Here is a 27458-nt window from a genome sequence, read left to right as displayed (position 1 = left end):
GAACCAATCAAACACTCACACCCAGTTCAACAGATCTGGGTTTGATCCATCACCGTTCTTTAGCCCACTCTGCCACCCCAGTTCAGACATGGCCATATGCAAATCAGTCTGACCCTGTGCCTCATGGGAACAGTCCAGCCCGAACTGCCAAGCCATGCCTTCCCTGGACCGGAAACAAGCTACCTAGGACCGGTTTCTGGCATTTCAGCCGTCTTCAGCCAGGCTTGCTTGAATCCAGTGGCAAAGTGAGCAAGGGACTCACGTCTGAGCATACCCTGCCAATTTATGGCGAACAAAGGGGTACAAAAGGGGGTGGTGATGGACGGAGCATCAGAACCAATCAAACACTCACACCCAGTCAACAGATCTGGGTTTGATCCATCACCTTTCTTTAGCCCACTCTGCCACCCCAGTTCAGACATGGCCATATGCAAATCAGTCTGACCCTGTGCCTCATGGGAACAGTCCAGCCTGAACTGCCAAGCCATGCCTTCCCTGGACCGGAAACAAGCTACCTAGGACCGGTTTCTGGCATTTCAGCCGTCTTCAGCCAGGCTTGCTTGAATCCAGTGGCAAAGTGAGCAAGGGACTCATGTCTGAGCATACCCTGCCAACTTATGGCGAACAAAGGGGTACAAAAGGGGGTGGTGATGGACGGAGCATCAGAACCAATCAAACACTCACACCCAGTCAACAGATCTGGGTTTGATGCATCACCGTTCTTTAGCCCACTCTGCCATCCCAGTTCAGACATGGCCATATGCAAATCAGTCTGACCCTGTGCCTCATGGGAACAGTCCAGCCCGAACTGCCAAGCCATGCCTTCCCTGGACCGGAAACAAGCTTCCTAGGACCGGTTTCTGGCATTTCAGCCGTCTTCAGCCAGGCTTGCTTGAATCCAGTGGCAAAGTGAGCAAGGGACTCACGTCTGAGCATACCCTGCCAACTTATGGCGAACAAGGGGTACAAAAGGGGGTGGTGATGGACGGAGCATCAGAACCAATCAAACACTCACACCCAGTCAACAGATCTGGGTTTGATCCATCACCGTTCTTTAGCCCACTCTGCCACCCCAGTTCAGACATGGCCATATGCAAATCAGTCTGACCCTGTGCCTCATGGGAACAGTCCAGCCCGAACTGCCAAGCCATGCCTTCCCTGGACCGGAAACAATCTTCCTAGGACCGGTTTCTGGCATTTCAGCCACCTTCAGCCAGGCTTGCTTGAATCCAGTGGCAGTGAGCAAGGGACTCACGTCTGAGCATACCCTGCCAACTTATGGCGAACAAAGGGGTACAAAAGGGGGTGGTGATGGACGGAGCATCAGAACCAATCAAACCCTCACACCCAGTCAACAGATCTGGGTTTGATCCATCACCGTTCTTTAGCCCACTCTGCCACCCCAGTTCAGACATGGCCATATGCAAATCAGTCTGACCCTGTGCCTCATGGGAACAGTCCAGCCCGAACTGCCAAGCCATGCCTTCCCTGGACCGGAAACAAGCTACCTAGGACCGGTTTCTGGCATTTCAGCCGTCTTCAGCCAGGCTTGCTTGAATCCAGTGGCAAAGTGAGCAAGGGACTCATGTCTGAGCATACCCTGCCAACTTATGGCGAACGAAGGGGTACAAAAGGGGGTGGTGATGGACGGAGCATCAGAACCAATCAAACACTCACACCCAGTCAACAGATCTGGGTTTGATGCATCACCGTTCTTTAGCCCACTCTGCCATCCCAGTTCAGACATGGCCATATGCAAATCAGTCTGACCCTGTGCCTCATTGGATCAGTCCAGCCCGAACTGCCAAGCCATGCCTTCCCTGGACCGGAAACAAGCTACCTAGGACCGGTTTCTGGCATTTCAGCCGTCTTCAGCCAGGCTTGCTTGAATCCAGTGGCAAAGTGAGCAAGGGACTCACGTCTGAGCATACCCTGCTAACTTATGGCGAACAAGGGGTACAAAAGGGGGTGGTGATGGACGGAGCATCAGAACCAATGAAACACTCACACCCAGTCAACATATCTGGGTTTGATCCATCACCGTTCTTTAGCCCACTCTGCCACCCCAGTTCAGACATGGCCATATGCAAATCAGTCTGACCCTGTGCCTCATGGGAACAGTCCAGCCCGAACTGCCAAGCCATGCCTTCCCTGGACCGGAAACAAGCTTCCTAGGACCGGTTTCTGGCATTTCAGCCGTCTTCAGCCAGGCTTGCTTGAATCCAGTGGCAAAGTGAGCAAGGGACTCACGTCTGAGCATACCCTGCCAACTTATGGCGAACAAGGGGTACAAAAGGGGGTGGTGATGGACGGAGCATCAGAACCAATCAAACCCTCACACCCAGTCAACAGATCTGGGTTTGATCCATCACCGTTCTTTAGCCCACTCTGCCACCCCAGTTCAGACATGGCCATATGCAAATCAGTCTGACCCTGTGCCTCATGGGAACAGTCCAGCCTGAACTGCCAAGCCATGCCTTCCCTGGACCGGAAACAAGCTACCTAGGACCGGTTTCTGGCATTTCAGCCGTCTTCAGCCAGGCTTGCTTGAATCCAGTGGCAAAGTGAGCAAGGGACTCATGTCTGAGCATACCCTGCCAACTTATGGCGAACAAAGGGGTACAAAAGGGGGTGGTGATGGACGGAGCATCAGAACCAATCAAACACTCACACCCAGTCAACAGATCTGGGTTTGATCCATCACCGTTCTTTAGCCCACTCTGCCACCCCAGTTCAGACATGGCCATATGCAAATCAGTCTGACCCTGTGCCTCATGGGAACAGTCCAGCCCGAACTGCCAAGCCATGCCTTCCCTGGACCGGAAACAATCTTCCTAGGACCGGTTTCTGGCATTTCAGCCGCCTTCAGCCAGGCTTGCTTGAATCCAGTGGCAGTGAGCAAGGGACTCACGTCTGAGCATACCCTGCCAACTTATGGCGAACAAAGGGGTACAAAAGGGGGTGGTGATGGACGGAGCATCAGAACCAATCAAACCCTCACACCCAGTCAACAGATCTGGGTTTGATCCATCACCGTTCTTTAGCCCACTCTGCCACCCCAGTTCGGACATGGCCATATGCAAATCAGTCTGACCCTGTGCCTCATGGGAACTGCCAAGCCATGCCTTCCCTGGACCGGAAACAAGCTTCCTCGGACCGGTTTCTGGCATTTCAGCCGTCTTCAGCCAGGCTTGCTTGAATCCAGTGGCAAAGTAAGCAAGGGACTCACGTCTGAGCATACCCTGCCAACTTATGGCGAACAAAGGGGTACAAAAGGAGGTGGTGATGGACGGAGCATCAGAACCAATCAAACACTCACACCCAGTCAACAGATCTGGGTTTAATCCATCACCGTTCTTTAGCCCACTCTGCCACCCCAGTTCAGACATGGCCATATGCAAATCAGTCTGACCCTGTGCCTCATGGGAACAGTCCAGCCCGAACTGCCAAGCCATGCCTTCCCTGGACCGGAAACAAGCTTCCTAGGACCGGTTTCTGGCATTTCAGCCGTCTTCAGCCAGGCTTGCTTGAATCCAGTGGCAAAGTGAGCAAGTGACTCACGTCTGAGCATACCCTGCCAACTTATGGCGAACAGAGGGGTACAAAAGGGGGTGGTGATGGACGGAGCATCAGAACCAATCAAACATTCACACCCAGTCAACAGATCTGGGTTTGATCCGTCACCGTTATTTAGCCCACTCTGCCACCCCAGTTCAGACATGGCCATATGCAAATCAGTCTGACCCTGTGCCTCATGGGAACAGTCCAGCCCGAACTGCCAAGCCATGCCTTCCCTGGACCGGAAACAAGCTACCTAGGACCGGTTTCTGGCATTCCTGCCGTCTTCAGCCAGGCTTGCTTGAATCCAGTGGCAAAGTGAGCAAGGGACTCATGTCTGAGCATACCCTGCCAACTTATGGCGAACAAAGGGGTACAAAAGGGGGTGGTGATGGACGGAGCATCAGAACCAATCAAACACTCACACCCAGTTCAACAGATCTGGGTTTGATCCATCACCGTTCTTTAGCCCACTCTGCCACCCCAGTTCAGACATGGCCATATGCAAATCAGTCTGACCCTGTGCCACATGGGAACAGTCCAGCCCGAACTGCCAAGCCATGCCTTCCCTGGACCGGAAACAAGCTACCTAGGACCGGTTTCTGGCATTTCAGCCGTCTTCAGCCAGGCTTGCTTGAATCCAGTGGCAAAGTGAGCAAGGGACTCACGTCTGAGCATACCCTGCCAATTTATGGCGAACAAAGGGGTACAAAAGGGGGTGGTGATGGACGGAGCATCAGAACCAATCAAACACTCACACCCAGTCAACAGATCTGGGTTTGATCCATCACCTTTCTTTAGCCCACTCTGCCACCCCAGTTCAGACATGGCCATATGCAAATCAGTCTGACCCTGTGCCTCATGGGAACAGTCCAGCCTGAACTGCCAAGCATGCCTTCCCTGGACCGGAAACAATCTACCTAGGACCGGTTTCTGGCATTTCAGCCGTCTTCAGCCAGGCTTGCTTGAATCCAGTGGCAAAGTGAGCAAGGGACTCATGTCTGAGCATACCCTGCCAACTTATGGCGAACAAAGGGGTACAAAAGGGGGTGGTGATGGACGGAGCATCAGAACCAATCAAACACTCACACCCAGTCAACAGATCTGGGTTTGATGCATCACCGTTCTTTAGCCCACTCTGCCATCCCAGTTCAGACATGGCCATATGCAAATCAGTCTGACCCTGTGCCTCATGGGAACAGTCCAGCCCGAACTGCCAAGCCATGCCTTCCCTGGACCGGAAACAAGCTTCCTAGGACCGGTTTCTGGCATTTCAGCCGTCTTCAGCCAGGCTTGCTTGAATCCAGTGGCAAAGTGAGCAAGGGACTCACGTCTGAGCATACCCTGCCAACTTATGGCGAACAAGGGGTACAAAAGGGGGTGGTGATGGACGGAGCATCAGAACCAATCAAACACTCACACCCAGTCAACAGATCTGGGTTTGATCCATCACCGTTCTTTAGCCCACTCTGCCACCCCAGTTCAGACATGGCCATATGCAAATCAGTCTGACCCTGTGCCTCATGGGAACAGTCCAGCCCGAACTGCCAAGCCATGCCTTCCCTGGACCGGAAACAAGCTTCCTAGGACCGGTTTCTGGCATTTCAGCCATCTTCAGCGAGGCTTGCTTGAATCCAGTGGCAAAGTGAGCAAGGGACTCACGTCTGAGCATACCCTGCCAACTTATGGCGAACAAAGGGGTACAAAAGGGGGTGGTGATGGACGGAGCATCAGAACCAATCAAACACTCACACCCAGTCAACAGATCTGGGTTTGATCCATCACCGTTCTTTAGCCCACTCTGCCACCCCAGTTCAGACATGGCCATATGCAAATCAGTCTGACCCTGTGCCTCATGGGAACAGTCCAGCCCGAACTGCCAAGCCATGCCTTCCCTGGACCGGAAACAAGCTACCTAGGACTGGTTTCTGGCATTTCAGCCGTCTTCAGCCAGGCTTGCTTGAATCCAGTGGCAAAGTGAGCAAGGGACTCATGTCTGAGCATACCCTGCCAACTTATGGCGAACAAAGGGGTACAAAAGGGGGTGGTGATGGACGGAGCATCAGAACCAATCAAACACTCACACCCAGTTCAACAGATCTGGGTTTGATCCATCACCGTTCTTTAGCCCACTCTGCCACCCCAGTTCAGACATGGCCATATGCAAATCAGTCTGACCCTGTGCCTCATTGGATCAGTCCAGCCCGAACTGCCAAGCCATGCCTTCCCTGGACCGGAAACAAGCTACCTAGGACCGGTTTCTGGCATTTCAGCCGTCTTCAGCCAGGCTTGCTTGAATCCAGTGGCAAAGTGAGCAAGGGACTCACGTCTGAGCATACCCTGCTAACTTATGGCGAACAAGGGGTACAAAAGGGGGTGGTGATGGACGGAGCATCAGAACCAATGAAACACTCACACCCAGTCAACATATCTGGGTTTGATCCATCACCGTTCTTTAGCCCACTCTGCCACCCCAGTTCAGACATGGCCATATGCAAATCAGTCTGACCCTGTGCCTCATGGGAACAGTCCAGCCCGAACTGCCAAGCCATGCCTTCCCTGGACCGGAAACAAGCTTCCTAGGACCGGTTTCTGGCATTTCAGCCGTCTTCAGCCAGGCTTGCTTGAATCCAGTGGCAAAGTGAGCAAGGGACTCACGTCTGAGCATACCCTGCCAACTTATGGCGAACAAGGGGTACAAAAGGGGGTGGTGATGGACGGAGCATCAGAACCAATCAAACACTCACACCCAGTCAACAGATCTGGGTTTGATCCATCACCGTTCTTTAGCCCACTCTGCCACCCCAGTTCAGACATGGCCATATGCAAATCAGTCTGACCCTGTGCCTTATGGGAACAGTCCAGCCTGAACTGCCAAGCCATGCCTTCCCTGGACCGGAAACAAGCTACCTAGGACCGGTTTCTGGCATTTCAGCCGTCTTCAGCCAGGCTTGCTTGAATCCAGTGGCAAAGTGAGCAAGGGACTCATGTCTGAGCATACCCTGCCAACTTATGGCGAACAAAGGGGTACAAAAGGGGGTGGTGATGGACGGAGCATCAGAACCAATCAAACACTCACACCCAGTCAACAGATCTGGGTTTGATCCATCACCGTTCTTTAGCCCACTCTGCCACCCCAGTTCAGACATGGCCATATGCAAATCAGTCTGACCCTGTGCCTCATGGGAACAGTCCAGCCCGAACTGCCAAGCCATGCCTTCCCTGGACCGGAAACAATCTTCCTAGGACCGGTTTCTGGCATTTCAGCCGCCTTCAGCCAGGCTTGCTTGAATCCAGTGGCAGTGAGCAAGGGACTCACGTCTGAGCATACCCTGCCAACTTATGGCGAACAAAGGGGTACAAAAGGGGGTGGTGATGGACGGAGCATCAGAACCAATCAAACCCTCACACCCAGTCAACAGATCTGGGTTTGATCCATCACCGTTCTTTAGCCCACTCTGCCACCCCAGTTCAGACATGGCCATATGCAAATCAGTCTGACCCTGTGCCTCATGGGAACTGCCAAGCCATGCCTTCCCTGGACCGGAAACAAGCTTCCTCGGACCGGTTTCTGGCATTTCAGCCGTCTTCAGCCAGGCTTGCTTGAATCCAGTGGCAAAGTAAGCAAGGGACTCACGTCTGAGCATACCCTGCCAACTTATGGCGAACAAAGGGGTACAAAAGGGGGTGGTGATGGACGGAGCATCAGAACCAATCAAACACTCACACCCAGTCAACAGATCTGGGTTTAATCCATCACCGTTCTTTAGCCCACTCTGCCACCCCAGTTCAGACATGGCCATATGCAAATCAGTCTGACCCTGTGCCTCATGGGAACAGTCCAGCCCGAACTGCCAAGCCATGCCTTCCCTGGACCGGAAACAAGCTTCCTAGGACCGGTTTCTGGCATTTCAGCCGTCTTCAGCCAGGCTTGCTTGAATCCAGTGGCAAAGTGAGCAAGGGACTCACGTCTGAGCATACCCTGCCAACTTATGGCGAACAGAGGGGTACAAAAGGGGGTGGTGATGGACGGAGCATCAGAACCAATCAAACACTCACACCCAGTCAACAGATCTGGGTTTGATCCATCACCGTTCTTTAGCCCACTCTGCCACCCCAGTTCAGACATGGCCATATGCAAATCAGTCTGACCCTGTGCCTCATGGGAACAGTCCAGCCCGAACTGCCAAGCCATGCCTTCCCTGGACCGGAAACAAGCTACCTAGGACCGGTTTCTGGCATTCCTGCCGTCTTCAGCCAGGCTTGCTTGAATCCAGTGGCAAAGTGAGCAAGGGACTCATGTCTGAGCATACCCTGCCAACTTATGGCGAACAAAGGGGTACAAAAGGGGGTGGTGATGGACGGAGCATCAGAACCAATCAAACACTCACACCCAGTTCAACAGATCTGGGTTTGATCCATCACCGTTCTTTAGCCCACTCTGCCACCCCAGTTCAGACATGGCCATATGCAAATCAGTCTGACCCTGTGCCTCATGGGAACAGTCCAGCCCGAACTGCCAAGCCATGCCTTCCCTGGACCGGAAACAAGCTACCTAGGACCGGTTTCTGGCATTTCAGCCGTCTTCAGCCAGGCTTGCTTGAATCCAGTGGCAAAGTGAGCAAGGGACTCACGTCTGAGCATACCCTGCCAATTTATGGCGAACAAAGGGGTACAAAAGGGGGTGGTGATGGACGGAGCATCAGAACCAATCAAACACTCACACCCAGTCAACAGATCTGGGTTTGATCCATCACCTTTCTTTAGCCCACTCTGCCACCCCAGTTCAGACATGGCCATATGCAAATCAGTCTGACCCTGTGCCTCATGGGAACAGTCCAGCCTGAACTGCCAAGCCATGCCTTCCCTGGACCGGAAACAAGCTACCTAGGACCGGTTTCTGGCATTTCAGCCGTCTTCAGCCAGGCTTGCTTGAATCCAGTGGCAAAGTGAGCAAGGGACTCATGTCTGAGCATACCCTGCCAACTTATGGCGAACAAAGGGGTACAAAAGGGGGTGGTGATGGACGGAGCATCAGAACCAATCAAACACTCACACCCAGTCAACAGATCTGGGTTTGATGCATCACCGTTCTTTAGCCCACTCTGCCATCCCAGTTCAGACATGGCCATATGCAAATCAGTCTGACCCTGTGCCTCATGGGAACAGTCCAGCCCGAACTGCCAAGCCATGCCTTCCCTGGACCGGAAACAAGCTTCCTAGGACCGGTTTCTGGCATTTCAGCCGTCTTCAGCCAGGCTTGCTTGAATCCAGTGGCAAAGTGAGCAAGGCACTCACGTCTGAGCATACCCTGCCAACTTATGGCGAACAAGGGGTACAAAAGGGGGTGGTGATGGACGGAGCATCAGAACCAATCAAACACTCACACCCAGTCAACAGATCTGGGTTTGATCCATCACCGTTCTTTAGCCCACTCTGCCACCCCAGTTCAGACATGGCCATATGCAAATCAGTCTGACCCTGTGCCTCATGGGAACAGTCCAGCCCGAACTGCCAAGCCATGCCTTCCCTGGACCGGAAACAAGCTTCCTAGGACCGGTTTCTGGCATTTCAGCCATCTTCAGCGAGGCTTGCTTGAATCCAGTGGCAAAGTGAGCAAGGGACTCACGTCTGAGCATACCCTGCCAACTTATGGCGAACAAAGGGGTACAAAAGGGGGTGGTGATGGACGGAGCATCAGAACCAATCAAACACTCACACCCAGTCAACAGATCTGGGTTTGATCCATCACCGTTCTTTAGCCCACTCTGCCACCCCAGTTCAGACATGGCCATATGCAAATCAGTCTGACCCTGTGCCTCATGGGAACAGTCCAGCCCGAACTGCCAAGCCATGCCTTCCCTGGACCGGAAACAAGCTACCTAGGACCGGTTTCTGGCATTTCAGCCGTCTTCAGCCAGGCTTGCTTGAATCCAGTGGCAAAGTGAGCAAGGGACTCATGTCTGAGCATACCCTGCCAACTTATGGCGAACAAAGGGGTACAAAAGGGGGTGGTGATGGACGGAGCATCAGAACCAATCAAACACTCACACCCAGTCAACAGATCTGGGTTTGATCCATCACCGTTCTTTAGCCCACTCTGCCACCCCAGTTCAGACATGGCCATATGCAAATCAGTCTGACCCTGTGCCTCATGGGAACAGTCCAGCCCGAACTGCCAAGCCATGCCTTCCCTGGACCGGAAACAATCTTCCTAGGACCGGTTTCTGGCATTTCAGCCGCCTTCAGCCAGGCTTGCTTGAATCCAGTGGCAGTGAGCAAGGGACTCACGTCTGAGCATACCCTGCCAACTTATGGCGAACAAAGGGGTACAAAAGGGGGTGGTGATGGACGGAGCATCAGAACCAATCAAACCCTCACACCCAGTCAACAGATCTGGGTTTGATCCATCACCGTTCTTTAGCCCACTCTGCCACCCCAGTTCAGACATGGCCATATGCAAATCAGTCTGACCCTGTGCCTCATGGGAACTGCCAAGCCATGCCTTCCCTGGACCGGAAACAAGCTTCCTCGGACCGGTTTCTGGCATTTCAGCCGTCTTCAGCCAGGCTTGCTTGAATCCAGTGGCAAAGTAAGCAAGGGACTCACGTCTGAGCATACCCTGCCAACTTATGGCGAACAAAGGGGTACAAAAGGGGGTGGTGATGGACGGAGCATCAGAACCAATCAAACACTCACACCCAGTCAACAGATCTGGGTTTAATCCATCACCGTTCTTTAGCCCACTCTGCCACCCCAGTTCAGACATGGCCATATGCAAATCAGTCTGACCCTGTGCCTCATGGGAACAGTCCAGCCCGAACTGCCAAGCCATGCCTTCCCTGGACCGGAAACAAGCTTCCTAGGACCGGTTTCTGGCATTTCAGCCGTCTTCAGCCAGGCTTGCTTGAATCCAGTGGCAGTGAGCAAGGGACTCACATCTGAGCATACCCTGCCAACTTATGGCGAACAAGGGGTACAAAAGGGGTTGGTGATGGACGGAGCATCAGAACCAATCAAAGACTCACACCCAGTCAACAGATCTGGGTTTGATCCATCACCGTTCTTTAGCCCACTCTGCCACCCCAGTTCAGACATGGCCATATGCAAATCAGTCTGACCCTGTGCCTCATGGGAACAGTCCAGCCCGAACTGCCAAGCCATGCCTTCCCTGGACCGGAAACAAGCTTCCTAGGACCGGTTTCTGGCATTTCAGCCATCTTCAGCCAGGCTTGCTTGAATCCAGTGGCAAAGTGAGCAAGGGACTCACGTCTGAGCATACCCTGCCAACTTATGGCGAACAAAGGGGTACAAAAGGGGGTGGTGATGGACGGAGCATCAGAACCAATCAAACACTCACACCCAGTCAACAGATCTGGGTTTGATCCATCACCGTTCTTTAGCCCACTCTGCCACCCAAGTTCAGACATGGCCATATGCAAATCAGTCTGACCCTGTGCCTCATGGGAACAGTCCAGCCCGAACTGCCAAGCCATGCCTTCCCTGGACCGGAAACAAGCTTCCTAGGACCGGTTTCTGGCATTTCAGCCGCCTTCAGCCAGGCTTGCTTGAATCCAGTGGCAGTGAGCAAGGGACTCACGTCTGAGCATACCCTGCCAACTTATGGCGAACAAAGGGGTACAAAAGGGGGTGGTGATGGACGGAGCATCAGAACCAATCAAACCCTCACACCCAGTCAACAGATCTGGGTTTGATCCATCACCGTTCTTTAGCCCACTCTGCCACCCCAGTTCAGACATGGCCATATGCAAATCAGTCTGACCCTGTGCCTCATGGGAACTGCCAAGCCATGCCTTCCCTGGACCGGAAACAAGCTTCCTCGGACCGGTTTCTGGCATTTCAGCCGTCTTCAGCCAGGCTTGCTTGAATCCAGTGGCAAAGTAAGCAAGGGACTCACGTCTGAGCATACCCTGCCAACTTATGGCGAACAAAGGGGTACAAAAGGGGGTGGTGATGGACGGAGCATCAGAACCAATCAAACACTCACACCCAGTCAACAGATCTGGGTTTAATCCATCACCGTTCTTTAGCCCACTCTGCCACCCCAGTTCAGACATGGCCATATGCAAATCAGTCTGACCCTGTGCCTCATGGGAACAGTCCAGCCCGAACTGCCAAGCCATGCCTTCCCTGGACCGGAAACAAGCTTCCTAGGACCGGTTTCTGGCATTTCAGCCGTCTTCAGCCAGGCTTGCTTGAATCCAGTGGCAGTGAGCAAGGGACTCACATCTGAGCATACCCTGCCAACTTATGGCGAACAAGGGGTACAAAAGGGGTTGGTGATGGACGGAGCATCAGAACCAATCAAACACTCACACCCAGTCAACAGATCTGGGTTTGATCCATCACCGTTCTTTAGCCCACTCTGCCACCCCAGTTCAGACATGGCCATATGCAAATCAGTCTGACCCTGTGCCTCATGGGAACAGTCCAGCCCGATCTGCCAAGCCATGCCTTCCCTGGACCGGAAACAAGCTTCCTAGGACCGGTTTCTGGCATTTCAGCCATCTTCAGCCAGGCTTGCTTGAATCCAGTGGCAAAGTGAGCAAGGGACTCACGTCTGAGCATACCCTGCCAACTTATGGCGAACAAAGGGGTACAAAAGGGGGTGGTGATGGACGGAGCATCAGAACCAATCAAACACTCACACCCAGTCAACAGATCTGGGTTTGATCCATCACCGTTCTTTAGCCCACTCTGCCACCCCAGTTCAGACATGGCCATATGCAAATCAGTCTGACCCTGTGCCTCATGGGAACAGTCCAGCCCGAACTGCCAAGCCATGCCTTCCCTGGACCGGAAACAATCTTCCTAGGACCGGTTTCTGGCATTTCAGCCGCCTTCAGCCAGGCTTGCTTGAATCCAGTGGCAGTGAGCAAGGGACTCACGTCTGAGCATACCCTGCCAACTTATGGCGAACAAAGGGGTACAAAAGGGGGTGGTGATGGACGGAGCATCAGAACCAATCAAACCCTCACACCCAGTCAACAGATCTGGGTTTGATCCATCACCGTTCTTTAGCCCACTCTGCCACCCCAGTTCAGACATGGCCATATGCAAATCAGTCTGACCCTGTGCCTCATGGGAACTGCCAAGCCATGCCTTCCCTGGACCGGAAACAAGCTTCCTCGGACCGGTTTCTGGCATTTCAGCCGTCTTCAGCCAGGCTTGCTTGAATCCAGTGGCAAAGTAAGCAAGGGACTCACGTCTGAGCATACCCTGCCAACTTATGGCGAACAAAGGGGTACAAAAGGGGGTGGTGATGGACGGAGCATCAGAACCAATCAAACACTCACACCCAGTCAACAGATCTGGGTTTAATCCATCACTGTTCTTTAGCCCACTCTGCCACCCCAGTTCAGACATGGCCATATGCAAATCAGTCTGACCCTGTGCCTCATGGGAACAGTCCAGCCCGAACTGCCAAGCCATGCCTTCCCTGGACCGGAAACAATCTTCCTAGGACCGGTTTCTGGCATTTCAGCCGCCTTCAGCCAGGCTTGCTTGAATCCAGTGGCAGTGAGCAAGGGACTCACGTCTGAGCATACCCTGCCAACTTATGGCGAACAAAGGGGTACAAAAGGGGGTGGTGATGGACGGAGCATCAGAACCAATCAAACCCTCACACCCAGTCAACAGATCTGGGTTTGATCCATCACCGTTCTTTAGCCCACTCTGCCACCCCAGTTCAGACATGGCCATATGCAAATCAGTCTGACCCTGTGCCTCATGGGAACTGCCAAGCCATGCCTTCCCTGGACCGGAAACAAGCTTCCTCGGACCGGTTTCTGGCATTTCAGCCGTCTTCAGCCAGGCTTGCTTGAATCCAGTGGCAAAGTAAGCAAGGGACTCACGTCTGAGCATACCCTGCCAACTTATGGCGAACAAAGGGGTACAAAAGGGGGTGGTGATGGACGGAGCATCAGAACCAATCAAACACTCACACCCAGTCAACAGATCTGGGTTTAATCCATCACCGTTCTTTAGCCCACTCTGCCACCCCAGTTCAGACATGGCCATATGCAAATCAGTCTGACCCTGTGCCTCATGGGAACAGTCCAGCCCGAACTGCCAAGCCATGCCTTCCCTGGACCGGAAACAAGCTTCCTAGGACCGGTTTCTGGCATTTCAGCCGTCTTCAGCCAGGCTTGCTTGAATCCAGTGGCAAAGTGAGCAAGGGACTCACGTCTGAGCATACCCTGCCAACTTATGGCGAACAGAGGGGTACAAAAGGGGGTGGTGATGGACGGAGCATCAGAACCAATCAAACACTCACACCCAGTCAACAGATCTGGGTTTGATCCATCACCGTTCTTTAGCCCACTCTGCCACCCCAGTTCAGACATGGCCATATGCAAATCAGTCTGACCCTGTGCCTCATGGGAACAGTCCAGCCCGAACTGCCAAGCCATGCCTTCCCTGGACCGGAAACAAGCTACCTAGGACCGGTTTCTGGCATTCCTGCCGTCTTCAGCCAGGCTTGCTTGAATCCAGTGGCAAAGTGAGCAAGGGACTCATGTCTGAGCATACCCTGCCAACTTATGGCGAACAAAGGGGTACAAAAGGGGGTGGTGATGGACGGAGCATCAGAACCAATCAAACACTCACACCCAGTTCAACAGATCTGGGTTTGATCCATCACCGTTCTTTAGCCCACTCTGCCACCCCAGTTCAGACATGGCCATATGCAAATCAGTCTGACCCTGTGCCTCATGGGAACAGTCCAGCCCGAACTGCCAAGCCATGCCTTCCCTGGACCGGAAACAAGCTACCTAGGACCGGTTTCTGGCATTTCAGCCGTCTTCAGCCAGGCTTGCTTGAATCCAGTGGCAAAGTGAGCAAGGGACTCACGTCTGAGCATACCCTGCCAATTTATGGCGAACAAAGGGGTACAAAAGGGAGTGGTGATGGACAGAGCATCAGAACCAATCAAACACTCACACCCAGTCAATAGATCTGGGTTTGATCCATCACCTTTCTTTAGCCCACTCTGCCACCCCAGTTCAGACATGGCCATATGCAAATCAGTCTGACCCTGTGCCTCATGGGAACAGTCCAGCCTGAACTGCCAAGCCATGCCTTCCCTGGACCGGAAACAAGCTACCTAGGACCGGTTTCTGGCATTTCAGCCGTCTTCAGCCAGGCTTGCTTGAATCCAGTGGCAAAGTGAGCAAGGGACTCATGTCTGAGCATACCCTGCCAACTTATGGCGAACAAAGGGGTACAAAAGGGGGTGGTGATGGACGGAGCATCAGAACCAATCAAACACTCACACCCAGTCAACAGATCTGGGTTTGATGCATCACCGTTCTTTAGCCCACTCTGCCATCCCAGTTCAGACATGGCCATATGCAAATCAGTCTGACCCTGTGCCTCATGGGAACAGTCCAGCCCGAACTGCCAAGCCATGCCTTCCCTGGACCGGAAACAAGCTTCCTAGGACCGGTTTCTGGCATTTCAGCCGTCTTCAGCCAGGCTTGCTTGAATCCAGTGGCAAAGTGAGCAAGGGACTCACGTCTGAGCATACCCTGCCAACTTATGGCGAACAAGGGGTACAAAAGGGGGTGGTGATGGACGGAGCATCAGAACCAATCAAACACTCACACCCAGTCAACAGATCTGGGTTTGATCCATCACCGTTCTTTAGCCCACTCTGCCACCCCAGTTCAGACATGGCCATATGCAAATCAGTCTGACCCTGTGCCTCATGGGAACAGTCCAGCCCGAACTGCCAAGCCATGCCTTCCCTGGACCGGAAACAAGCTTCCTAGGACCGGTTTCTGGCATTTCAGCCATCTTCAGCGAGGCTTGCTTGAATCCAGTGGCAAAGTGAGCAAGGGACTCACGTCTGAGCATACCCTGCCAACTTATGGCGAACAAAGGGGTACAAAAGGGGGTGGTGATGGACGGAGCATCAGAACCAATCAAACACTCACACCCAGTCAACAGATCTGGGTTTGATCCATCACCGTTCTTTAGCCCACTCTGCCACCCCAGTTCAGACATGGCCATATGCAAATCAGTCTGACCCTGTGCCTCATGGGAACAGTCCAGCCCGAACTGCCAAGCCATGCCTTCCCTGGACCGGAAACAAGCTACCTAGGACCGGTTTCTGGCATTTCAGCCGTCTTCAGCCAGGCTTGCTTGAATCCAGTGGCAAAGTGAGCAAGGGACTCATGTCTGAGCATACCCTGCCAACTTATGGCGAACAAAGGGGTACAAAAGGGGGTGGTGATGGACGGAGCATCAGAACCAATCAAACACTCACACCCAGTCAACAGATCTGGGTTTGATCCATCACCGTTCTTTAGCCCACTCTGCCACCCCAGTTCAGACATGGCCATATGCAAATCAGTCTGACCCTGTGCCTCATGGGAACAGTCCAGCCCGAACTGCCAAGCCATGCCTTCCCTGGACCGGAAACAATCTTCCTAGGACCGGTTTCTGGCATTTCAGCCGCCTTCAGCCAGGCTTGCTTGAATCCAGTGGCAGTGAGCAAGGGACTCACGTCTGAGCATACCCTGCCAACTTATGGCGAACAAAGGGGTACAAAAGGGGGTGGTGATGGACGGAGCATCAGAACCAATCAAACCCTCACACCCAGTCAACAGATCTGGGTTTGATCCATCACCGTTCTTTAGCCCACTCTGCCACCCCAGTTCAGACATGGCCATATGCAAATCAGTCTGACCCTGTGCCTCATGGGAACTGCCAAGCCATGCCTTCCCTGGACCGGAAACAAGCTTCCTCGGACCGGTTTCTGGCATTTCAGCCGTCTTCAGCCAGGCTTGCTTGAATCCAGTGGCAAAGTAAGCAAGGGACTCACGTCTGAGCATACCCTGCCAACTTATGGCGAACAAAGGGGTACAAAAGGGGGTGGTGATGGACGGAGCATCAGAACCAATCAAACACTCACACCCAGTCAACAGATCTGGGTTTAATCCATCACCGTTCTTTAGCCCACTCTGCCACCCCAGTTCAGACATGGCCATATGCAAATCAGTCTGACCCTGTGCCTCATGGGAACAGTCCAGCCCGAACTGCCAAGCCATGCCTTCCCTGGACCGGAAACAAGCTTCCTAGGACCGGTTTCTGGCATTTCAGCCGTCTTCAGCCAGGCTTGCTTGAATCCAGTGGCAGTGAGCAAGGGACTCACATCTGAGCATACCCTGCCAACTTATGGCGAACAAGGGGTACAAAAGGGGTTGGTGATGGACGGAGCATCAGAACCAATCAAACACTCACACCCAGTCAACAGATCTGGGTTTGATCCATCACCGTTCTTTAGCCCACTCTGCCACCCCAGTTCAGACATGGCCATATGCAAATCAGTCTGACCCTGTGCCTCATGGGAACAGTCCAGCCCGAACTGCCAAGCCATGCCTTCCCTGGACCGGAAACAAGCTTCCTAGGACCGGTTTCTGGCATTTCAGCCATCTTCAGCCAGGCTTGCTTGAATCCAGTGGCAAAGTGAGCAAGGGACTCACGTCTGAGCATACCCTGCCAACTTATGGCGAACAAAGGGGTACAAAAGGGGGTGGTGATGGACGGAGCATCAGAACCAATCAAACACTCACACCCAGTCAACAGATCTGGGTTTGATCCATCACCGTTCTTTAGCCCACTCTGCCACCCCAGTTCAGACATGGCCATATGCAAATCAGTCTGACCCTGTGCCTCATGGGAACAGTCCAGCCCGAACTGCCAAGCCATGCCTTCCCTGGACCGGAAACAATCTTCCTAGGACCGGTTTCTGGCATTTCAGCCGCCTTCAGCCAGGCTTGCTTGAATCCAGTGGCAGTGAGCAAGGGACTCACGTCTGAGCATACCCTGCCAACTTATGGTGAACAAAGGGGTACAAAAGGGGGTGGTGATGGACGGAGCATCAGAACCAATCAAACCCTCACACCCAGTCAACAGATCTGGGTTTGATCCATCACCGTTCTTTAGCCCACTCTGCCACCCCAGTTCAGACATGGCCATATGCAAATCAGTCTGACCCTGTGCCTCATGGGAACTGCCAAGCCATGCCTTCCCTGGACCGGAAACAAGCTTCCTCGGACCGGTTTCTGGCATTTCAGCCGTCTTCAGCCAGGCTTGCTTGAATCCATTGGCAAAGTAAGCAAGGGACTCACGTCTGAGCATACCCTGCCAACTTATGGCGAACAAAGGGGTACAAAAGGGGGTGGTGATGGACGGAGCATCAGAACCAATCAAACACTCACACCCAGTCAACAGATCTGGGTTTAATCCATCACCGTTCTTTAGCCCACTCTGCCACCCCAGTTCAGACATGGCCATATGCAAATCAGTCTGACCCTGTGCCTCATGGGAACAGTCCAGCCCGAACTGCCAAGCCATGCCTTCCCTGGACCGGAAACAAGCTTCCTAGGACCGGTTTCTGGCATTTCAGCCGTCTTCAGCCAGGCTTGCTTGAATCCAGTGGCAGTGAGCAAGGGACTCACATCTGAGCATACCCTGCCAACTTATGGCGAACAAGGGGTACAAAAGGGGGTGGTGATGGACGGAGCATCAGAACCAATCAAACACTCACACCCAGTCAACAGATCTGGGTTTGATCCATCACCGTTCTTTAGCCCACTCTGCCACCCCAGTTCAGACATGGCCATATGCAAATCAGTCTGACCCTGTGCCTCATGGGAACAGTCCAGCCCGAACTGCCAAGCCATGCCTTCCCTGGACCGGAAACAAGCTTCCTAGGACCGGTTTCTGGCATTTCAGCCATCTTCAGCCAGGCTTGCTTGAATCCAGTGGCAAAGTGAGCAAGGGACTCACGTCTGAGCATACCCTGCCAACTTATGGCGAACAAAGGGGTACAAAAGGGGGTGGTGATGGACGGAGCATCAGAACCAATCAAACACTCACACCCAGTCAACAAATCTGGGTTTGATCCATCACCGTACTTTAGCCCACTCTGCCACCCTAGTTCAGACATGGCCATATGCAAATCAGTCTGACCCTGTGCCTCATGGGAACAGTCCAGCCGGAACTGCCAAGCCATGCCTTCCCTGGACCGGAAACAAGCTTCCTGGGACCGGTTTCTGGCATTTCAGCCGCCTTCAGCCAGGCTTGCTTGAATCCAGTGGCAGTGAGCAAGGGACTTACGTCTGAGCATACCCTGCCAACTTATGGTGAACAAAGGGGTACAAAAGGGGGTGGTGATGGACGGAGCATCAGAACCAATCAAACCCTCACACCCAGTCAACAGATCTGGGTTTGATCCATCACCGTTCTTTAGCCCACTCTGCCACCCCAGTTCAGACATGGCCATATGCAAATCAGTCTGACCCTGTGCCTCATGGGAACTGCCAAGCCATGCCTTCCCTGGACCGGAAACAAGCTTCCTAGGACCGGTTTCTGGCATTTCAGCCGTCTTCAGCCAGGCTTGCTTGAATCCAGTGGCAAAGTGAGCAAGGGACTCACGTCTGAGCATACCCTGCCAACTTATGGCGAACAGTGGGGTACAAAAGGGGGTGGTGATGGACGGAGCATCAGAACCAATCAAACACTCACACCCAGTCAACAGATCTGGGTTTGATCCATCACCGTTCTTTAGCCCACTCTGCCACCCCAGTTCAGACATGGCCATATGCAAATCAGTCTGACACTGTGCCTCATGGGAACAGTCCAGCCCGAACTGCCAAGCCATGCCTTCCCTGGACCGGAAACAAGCTACCTAGGACCGGTTTCTGGCATTCCTGCCGTCTTCAGCCAGGCTTGCTTGAATCCAGTGGCAAAGTGAGCAAGGGACTCATGTCTGAGCATACCCTGCCAACTTATGGCGAACAAAGGGGTACAAAAGGGGGTGGTGATGGACGGAGCATCAGAACCAATCAAACACTCACACCCAGTTCAACAGATCTGGGTTTGATCCATCACCGTTCTTTAGCCCACTCTGCCACCCCAGTTCAGACATGGCCATATGCAAATCAGTCTGACCCTGTGCCTCATGGGAACAGTCCAGCCCGAACTGCCAAGCCATGCCTTCCCTGGACCGGAAACAAGCTACCTAGGACCGGTTTCTGGCATTTCAGCCGTCTTCAGCCAGGCTTGCTTGAATCCAGTGGCAAAGTGAGCAAGGGACTCACGTCTGAGCATACCCTGCCAACTTATGGCGAACAAAGGGGTACAAAAGGGGCTGGTGATGGACGGAGCATCAGAACCAATCAAACACTCACACCCAATCAACAGATCTGGGTTTGATCCATCACCGTTCTTTAGCCCACTCTGCCACCCCAGTTCAGACATGGCCATATGCAAATCAGTCTGACCCTGTGCCTCATGGGAACAGTCCAGCCCGAACTGCCAAGCCATGCCTTCCCTGGACCGGAAACAAGCTACCTAGGACTGGTTTCTGGCATTTCAGCCGTCTTCAGCCAGGCTTGCTTGAATCCAGTGGCAAAGTGAGCAAGGGACTCATGTCTGAGCATACCCTGCCAACTTATGGCGAACAAAGGGGTACAAAAGGGGGTGGTGATGGACGGAGCATCAGAACCAATCAAACACTCACACCCAGTCAACAGATCTGGGTTTGATGCATCACCGTTCTTTAGCCCACTCTGCCATCCCAGTTCAGACATGGCCATATGCAAATCAGTCTGACCCTGTGCCTCATTGGATCAGTCCAGCCCGAACTGCCAAGCCATGCCTTCCCTGGACCGGAAACAAGCTACCTAGGACCGGTTTCTGGCATTTCAGCCGTCTTCAGCCAGGCTTGCTTGAATCCAGTGGCAAAGTGAGCAAGGGAATCACGTCGGAGCATACCCTGCTAACTTATGGCGAACAAGGGGTACAAAAGGGGGTGGTGATGGACGGAGCATCAGAACCAATGAAACACTCACACCCAGTCAACATATCTGGGTTTGATCCATCACCATTCTTTAGCCCACTCTGCCATCCCAGTTCAGACATGGCCATATGCAAATCAGTCTGACCCTGTGCCTCATGGGAACAGTCCAGCCCGAACTGCCAAGCCATGCCTTCCCTGGACCGGAAACAAGCTTCCTAGGACCGGTTTCTGGCATTTCAGCCGTCTTCAGCCAGGCTTGCTTGAATCCAGTGGCAAAGTGAGCAAGGGACTCACGTCTGAGCATACCCTGCCAACTTATGGCGAACAAGGGGTACAAAAGGGGGTGGTGATGGACGGAGCATCAGAACCAATCAAACACTCACACCCAGTCAACAGATCTGGGTTTGATCCATCACCGTTCTTTAGCCCACTCTGCCACCCCAGTTCAGACATGGCCATATGCAAATCAGTCTGACCCTGTGCCTCATGGGAACAGTCCAGCCCGAACTGCCAAGCCATGCCTTCCCTGGACCGGAAACAAGCTACCTAGGACCGGTTTCTGGCATTTCAGCCGTCTTCAGCCAGGCTTGCTTGAATCCAGTGGCAAAGTGAGCAAGGGACTCATGTCTGAGCATACCCTGCCAACTTATGGCGAACAAAGGGGTACAAAAGGGGGTGGTGATGGACGGAGCATCAGAACCAATCAAACACTCACACCCAGTCAACAGATCTGGGTTTCATCCATCACCGTTCTTTAGCCCACTCTGCCACCCCAGTTCAGACATGGCCATATGCAAATCAGTCTGACCCTGTGCCTCATGGGAACAGTCCAGCCCGAACTGCCAAGCCATGCCTTCCCTGGACCGGAAACAATCTTCCTAGGACCGGTTTCTGGCATTTCAGCCGCCTTCAGCCAGGCTTGCTTGAATCCAGTGGCAGTGAGCAAGGGACTCACGTCTGAGCATACCCTGCCAACTTATGGCGAACAAAGGGGTACAAAAGGGGGTGGTGATGGACGGAGCATCAGAACCAATCAAACCCTCACACCCAGTCAACAGATCTGGGTTTGATCCATCACCGTTCTTTAGCCCACTCTGCCACCCCAGTTCAGACATGGCCATATGCAAATCAGTATGACCCTGTGCCTCATGGGAACTGCCAAGCCATGCCTTCCCTGGACCGGAAACAAGCTTCCTCGGACCGGTTTCTGGCATTTCAGCCGTCTTCAGCCAGGCTTGCTTGAATCCAGTGGCAAAGTAAGCAAGGGACTCACGTCTGAGCATACCCTGCCAACTTATGGCGAACAAAGGGGTACAAAAGGGGGTGGTGATGGACGGAGCATCAGAACCAATCAAACACTCACACCCAGTCAACAGATCTGGGTTTGATCCATCACCGTTCTTTAGCCCACTCTGCCACCCCAGTTCAGACATGGCCATATGCAAATCAGTCTGACCCTGTGCCTCATGGGAACAGTCCAGCCCGAACTGCCAAGCCATGCCTTCCCTGGACCGGAAACAAGCTACCTAGGACCGGTTTCTGGCATTCCTGCCGTCTTCAGCCAGGCTTGCTTGAATCCAGTGGCAAAGTGAGCAAGGGACTCATGTCTGAGCATACCCTGCCAACTTATGGCGAACAAAGGGGTACAAAAGGGGGTGGTGATGGACGGAGCATCAGAACCAATCAAACACTCACACCCAGTTCAACAGATCTGGGTTTGATCCATCACCGTTCTTTAGCCCACTCTGCCACCCCAGTTCAGACATGGCCATATGCAAATCAGTCTGACCCTGTGCCTCATGGGAACAGTCCAGCCCGAACTGCCAAGCCATGCCTTCCCTGGACCGGAAACAAGCTACCTAGGACCGGTTTCTGGCATTTCAGCCGTCTTCAGCCAGGCTTGCTTGAATCCAGTGGCAAAGTGAGCAAGGGACTCCCGTCTGAGCATACCCTGCCAACTTATGGCGAACAAAGGGGTACAAAAGGGGGTGGTGATGGACGGAGCATCAGAACCAATCAAACACTCACACCCAGTCAACAGATCTGGGTTTGATCCATCACCGTTCTTTAGCCCACTCTGCCACCCCAGTTCAGACATGGCCATATGCAAATCAGTCTGACCCTGTGCCTCATGGGAACAGTCCAGCCTGAACTGCCAAGCCATGCCTTCCCTGGACCGGAAACAAGCTACCTAGGACCGGTTTCTGGCATTTCAGCCGTCTTCAGCCAGGCTTGCTTGAATCCAGTGGCAAAGTGAGCAAGGGACTCATGTCTGAGCATACCCTGCCAACTTATGGCGAACAAAGGGGTACAAAAGGGGGTGGTGATGGACGGAGCATCAGAACCAATCAAACACTCACACCCAGTCAACAGATCTGGGTTTGATGCATCACCGTTCTTTAGGCCACTCTGCCATCCCAGTTCAGACATGGCCATATGCAAATCAGTCTGACCCTGTGCCTCATTGGATCACTCCAGCCCGAACTGCCAAGCCATGCCTTCCCTGGACCGGAAACAAGCTACCTAGGACCGGTTTCTGGCATTTCAGCCGTCTTCAGCCAGGCTTGCTTGATTCCAGTGGCAAAGTGAGCAAGGGACTCACGTCTGAGCATACCCTGCTAACTTATGGCGAACAAGGGGTACAAAAGGGGGTGGTGATGGACGGAGCATCAGAACCAATGAAACACTCACACCCAGTCAACATATCTGGGTTTGATCCATCACCGTTCTTTAACCCACTCTGCCACCCCAGTTTAGACATGGCCATATGCAAATCAGTCTGACCCTGTGCCTCATGGGAACAGTCCAGCCCGAACTGCCAAGCCATGCCTTCCCTGGACCGGAAACAAGCTTCCTAGGACCGGTTTCTGGCATTTCAGCCGTCTTCAGCCAGGCTTGCTTGAATCCAGTGGCAAAGTGAGCAAGGGACTCACGTCTGAGCATACCCTGCCAACTTATGGCGAACAAGGGGTACAAAAGGGGGTGGTGATGGACGGAGCATCAGAACCAATCAAACACTCACACCCAGTCAACAGATCTGGGTTTGATCCATCACCGTTCTTTAGCCCACTCTGCCACCCCAGTTCAGACATGGCCATATGCAAATCAGTCTGTTCCTGTGCCTCATGGGAACAGTCCAGCCCGAACTGCCAAGCCATGCCTTCCCTGGACCGGAAACAAGCTACCTAGGACCGGTTTCTGGCATTTCAGCCGTCTTCAGCCAGGCTTGCTTGAATCCAGTGGCAAAGTGAGCAAGGGACTCATGTCTGAGCATACCCTGCCAACTTATGGCGAACAAAGGGGTACAAAAGGGGGTGGTGATGGACGGAGCATCAGAACCAATCAAACACTCACACCCAGTCAACAGATCTGGGTTTGATCCATCACCGTTCTTTAGCCCACTCTGCCACCCCAGTTCAGACATGGCCATATGCAAATCAGTCTGACCCTGTGCCTCATGGGAACAGTCCAGCCCGAACTGCCAAGCCATGCCTTCCCTGGACCGGAAACAATCTTCCTAGGACCGGTTTCTGGCATTTCAGCCGCCTTCAGCCAGGCTTGCTTGAATCCAGTGGCAGTGAGCAAGGGACTCACGTCTGAGCATACCCTGCCAACTTATGGCGAACAAAGGGGTACAAAAGGGGGTGGTGATGGACGGAGCATCAGAACCAATCAAACCCTCACACCCAGTCAACAGATCTGGGTTTGATCCATCACCGTTCTTTAGCCCACTCTGCCACCCCAGTTCAGACATGGCCATATGCAAATCAGTCTGACCCTGTGCCTCATGGGAACTGCCAAGCCATGCCTTCCCTGGACCGGAAACAAGCTTCCTCGGACCGGTTTCTGGCATTTCAGCCGTCTTCAGCCAGGCTTGCTTGAATCCAGTGGCAAAGTAAGCAAGGGACTCACGTCTGAGCATACCCTGCCAACTTATGGCGAACAAAGGGGTACAAAAGGGGGTGGTGATGGACGGAGCATCAGAACCAATCAAACACTCACACCCAGTCAACAGATCTGGGTTTAATCCATCACCGTTCTTTAGCCCACTCTGCCACCCCAGTTCAGACATGGCCATATGCAAATCAGTCTGACCCTGTGCCTCATGGGAACAGTTCAGCCGGAACTGCCAAGCCATGCCTTCCCTGGACCGGAAACAAGCTTCCTAGAACCGGTTTCTGGCATTTCAGCCGCCTTCAGCCAGGCTTGCTTGAATCCAGTGGCAGTGAGCAAGGGACTTACGTCTGAGCATACCCTGCCAACTTATGGTGAACAAAGGGGTACAAAAGGGGGTGGTGATGGACGGAGCATCAGAACCAATCAAACACTCACACCCAGTCAACAGATCTGGGTTTAATCCATCACCGTTCTTTAGCCCACTCTGCCACCCCAGTTCAGACATGGCCATATGCAAATCAGTCTGACCCTGTGCCTCATGGGAACAGTCCAGCCCGAACTGCCAAGCCATGCCTTCCCTGGACCGGAAACAAGCTTCCTAGGACCGGTTTCTGGCATTTCAGCCGTCTTCAGCCAGGCTTGCTTGAATCCAGTGGCAGTGAGCAAGGGACTCACATCTGAGCATACCCTGCCAACTTATGGCGAACAAGGGGTACAAAAGGGGGTGGTGATGGACGGAGCATCAGAACCAATCAAACACTCACACCCAGTCAACAGATCTGGGTTTGATCCATCACCGTTCTTTAGCCCACTCTGCCACCCCAGTTCAGACATGGCCATATGCAAATCAGTCTGACCCTGTGCCTCATGGGAACAGTCCAGCCCGAACTGCCAAGCCATGCCTTCCCTGGACCGGAAACAAGCTTCCTAGGACCGGTTTCTGGCATTTCAGCCATCTTCAGCCAGGCTTGCTTGAATCCAGTGGCAAAGTGAGCAAGGGACTCACGTCTGAGCATACCCTGCCAACTTATGGCGAACAAAGGGGTACAAAAGGGAGTGGTGATGGACGGAGCATCAGAACCAATCAAACACTCACACCCAGTCAACAGATCTGGGTTTGATCCATCACCGTTCTTTAGCCCACTCTGCCACCCCAGTTCAGACATGGCCATATGCAAATCAGTCTGACCCTGTGCCTCATGGGAACAGTCCAGCCCGAACTGCCAAGCCATGCCTTCCCTGGACCGGAAACAAGCTACCTAGGACCGGTTTCTGGCATTTCAGCCATCTTCAGCCAGGCTTGCTTGAATCCAGTGGCAAAGTGAGCAAGGGACTCATGTCTGAGCATACCCTGCCAACTTATGGCGAACAAAGGGGTACAAAAGGGGGTGGTGATGGACGGAGCATCAGAACCAATCAAACACTCACACCCAGTCAACAAATCTGGGTTTGATCCATCACCGTTCTTTAGCCCACTCTGCCACCCCAGTTCAGACATGGCCATATGCAAATCAGTCTGACCCTGTGCCTCATGGGAACAGTCCAGCCGGAACTGCCAAGCCATGCCTTCCCTGGACCGGAAACAAGCTTCCTAGGACCGGTTTCTGGCATTTCAGCCGCCTTCAGCCAGGCTTGCTTGAATCCAGTGGCAGTGAGCAAGGGACTTACGTCCGAGCATACCCTGCCAACTTATGGTGAACAAAGGGGTACAAAAGGGGGTGGTGATGGACGGAGCATCAGAACCAATCAAACCCTCACACCCAGTCAACAGATCTGGGTTTGATCCATCACCGTTCTTTAGCCCACTCTGCCACCCCAGTTCAGACATGGCCATATGCAAATCAGTCTGACCCTGTGCCTCATGGGAACTGCCAAGCCATGCCTTCCCTGGACCGGAAACAAGCTTCCTAGGACCGGTTTCTGGCATTTCAGCCGTCTTCAGCCAGGCTTGCTTGAATCCAGTGGCAAAGTGAGCAAGGGACTCACGTCTGAGCATACCCTGCCAACTTATGGCGAACAAAGGGGTACAAAAGGGGGTGGTGATGGACGGAGCATCAGAACCAATCAAACACTCACACCCAGTCAACAGATCTGGGTTTGATCCATCACCGTTCTTTAGCCCACTCTGCCACCCCAGTTCAGACATGGCCATATGCAAATCAGTCTGACCCTGTGCCTCATGGGAACAGTCCAGCCCGAACTGCCAAGCCATGCCTTCCCTGGACCGGAAACAAGCTACCTAGGACCGGTTTCTGGCATTTCAGCCGTCTTCAGCCAGGCTTGCTTGAATCCAGTGGCAAAGTGAGCAAGGGACTCACGTCTGAGCATACCCTGCCAACTTATGGCGAACAAAGGGGTCAAAAGGGGGTGGTGATGGACGGAGCATCAGAACCAATCAAACACTCACACCCAGTCAACAGATCTGGGTTTGATCCATCACCGTTCTTTAGCCCACTCTGCCACCCCAGTTCAGACATGGCCATGCTCAGACGTGAGTCCCTTGCTCACTTTGCCACTGGATTCAAGCAAGCCTGGCTGAAGACGGCTGAAATGCCAGAAACCGGTCCTAGGAAGCTTGTTTCCGGTCCAGGGAAGGCATGGCTTGGCAGTGCGGGCTGGACTGTTCCCATGAGGCACAGGGTCAGACTGATTTGCATATGGCCATGTCTGAACTGGGGTGGCAGAGTGGACTAAAGAACGGTGATGGATTAAACGCAGATCTGTTGACTGGGTGTGAGTGTTTGATTGGTTCTGATGCTCCGTCCATCACCACCCCCTTTTGTACTGTTTCAGGGTTTAGGGCAGTCAGTGGTTTTTGGGCAGTGTAGGGGTTGTGCGGGGGTTGGTGTTTCAGGGTTTAGGGCAGTGCAGTGGTGTACATGCAGTGTAGAAGGTCGTGCGGGGCTGGTGTTTCAGGGTTTAGGGCAGTGCAGTGGTGTTCAGGCAGTATAGGGGGTTGTGCAGGAGCTGGTGTTTCAGGGTTTAGAGTAGTGGTGTTCGGGCAGTGTAGGGGGTCATGCTGGGGCTGGTGTTTCAGGGTTTAAGGCAGTGCAGTGGTGTTCGGACAGTGTAGGGGGTCTTGCACAGGGTGTTGTTTCAGGGTTTAGGGCATTGGTGTTCAGGCAGTGTAGGGCGTCTTGTGGGGGTGGTGTTTCAGGGTTTAGGGCTGTGC

Source organism: Triturus cristatus, chromosome 1_1, assembly GCF_964204655.1.
Source record: "Triturus cristatus chromosome 1_1, aTriCri1.1, whole genome shotgun sequence".
Lineage (NCBI taxonomy): Eukaryota > Metazoa > Chordata > Amphibia > Caudata > Salamandridae > Triturus > Triturus cristatus.
Note: the sequence above shows the minus strand (reverse complement) of the source record.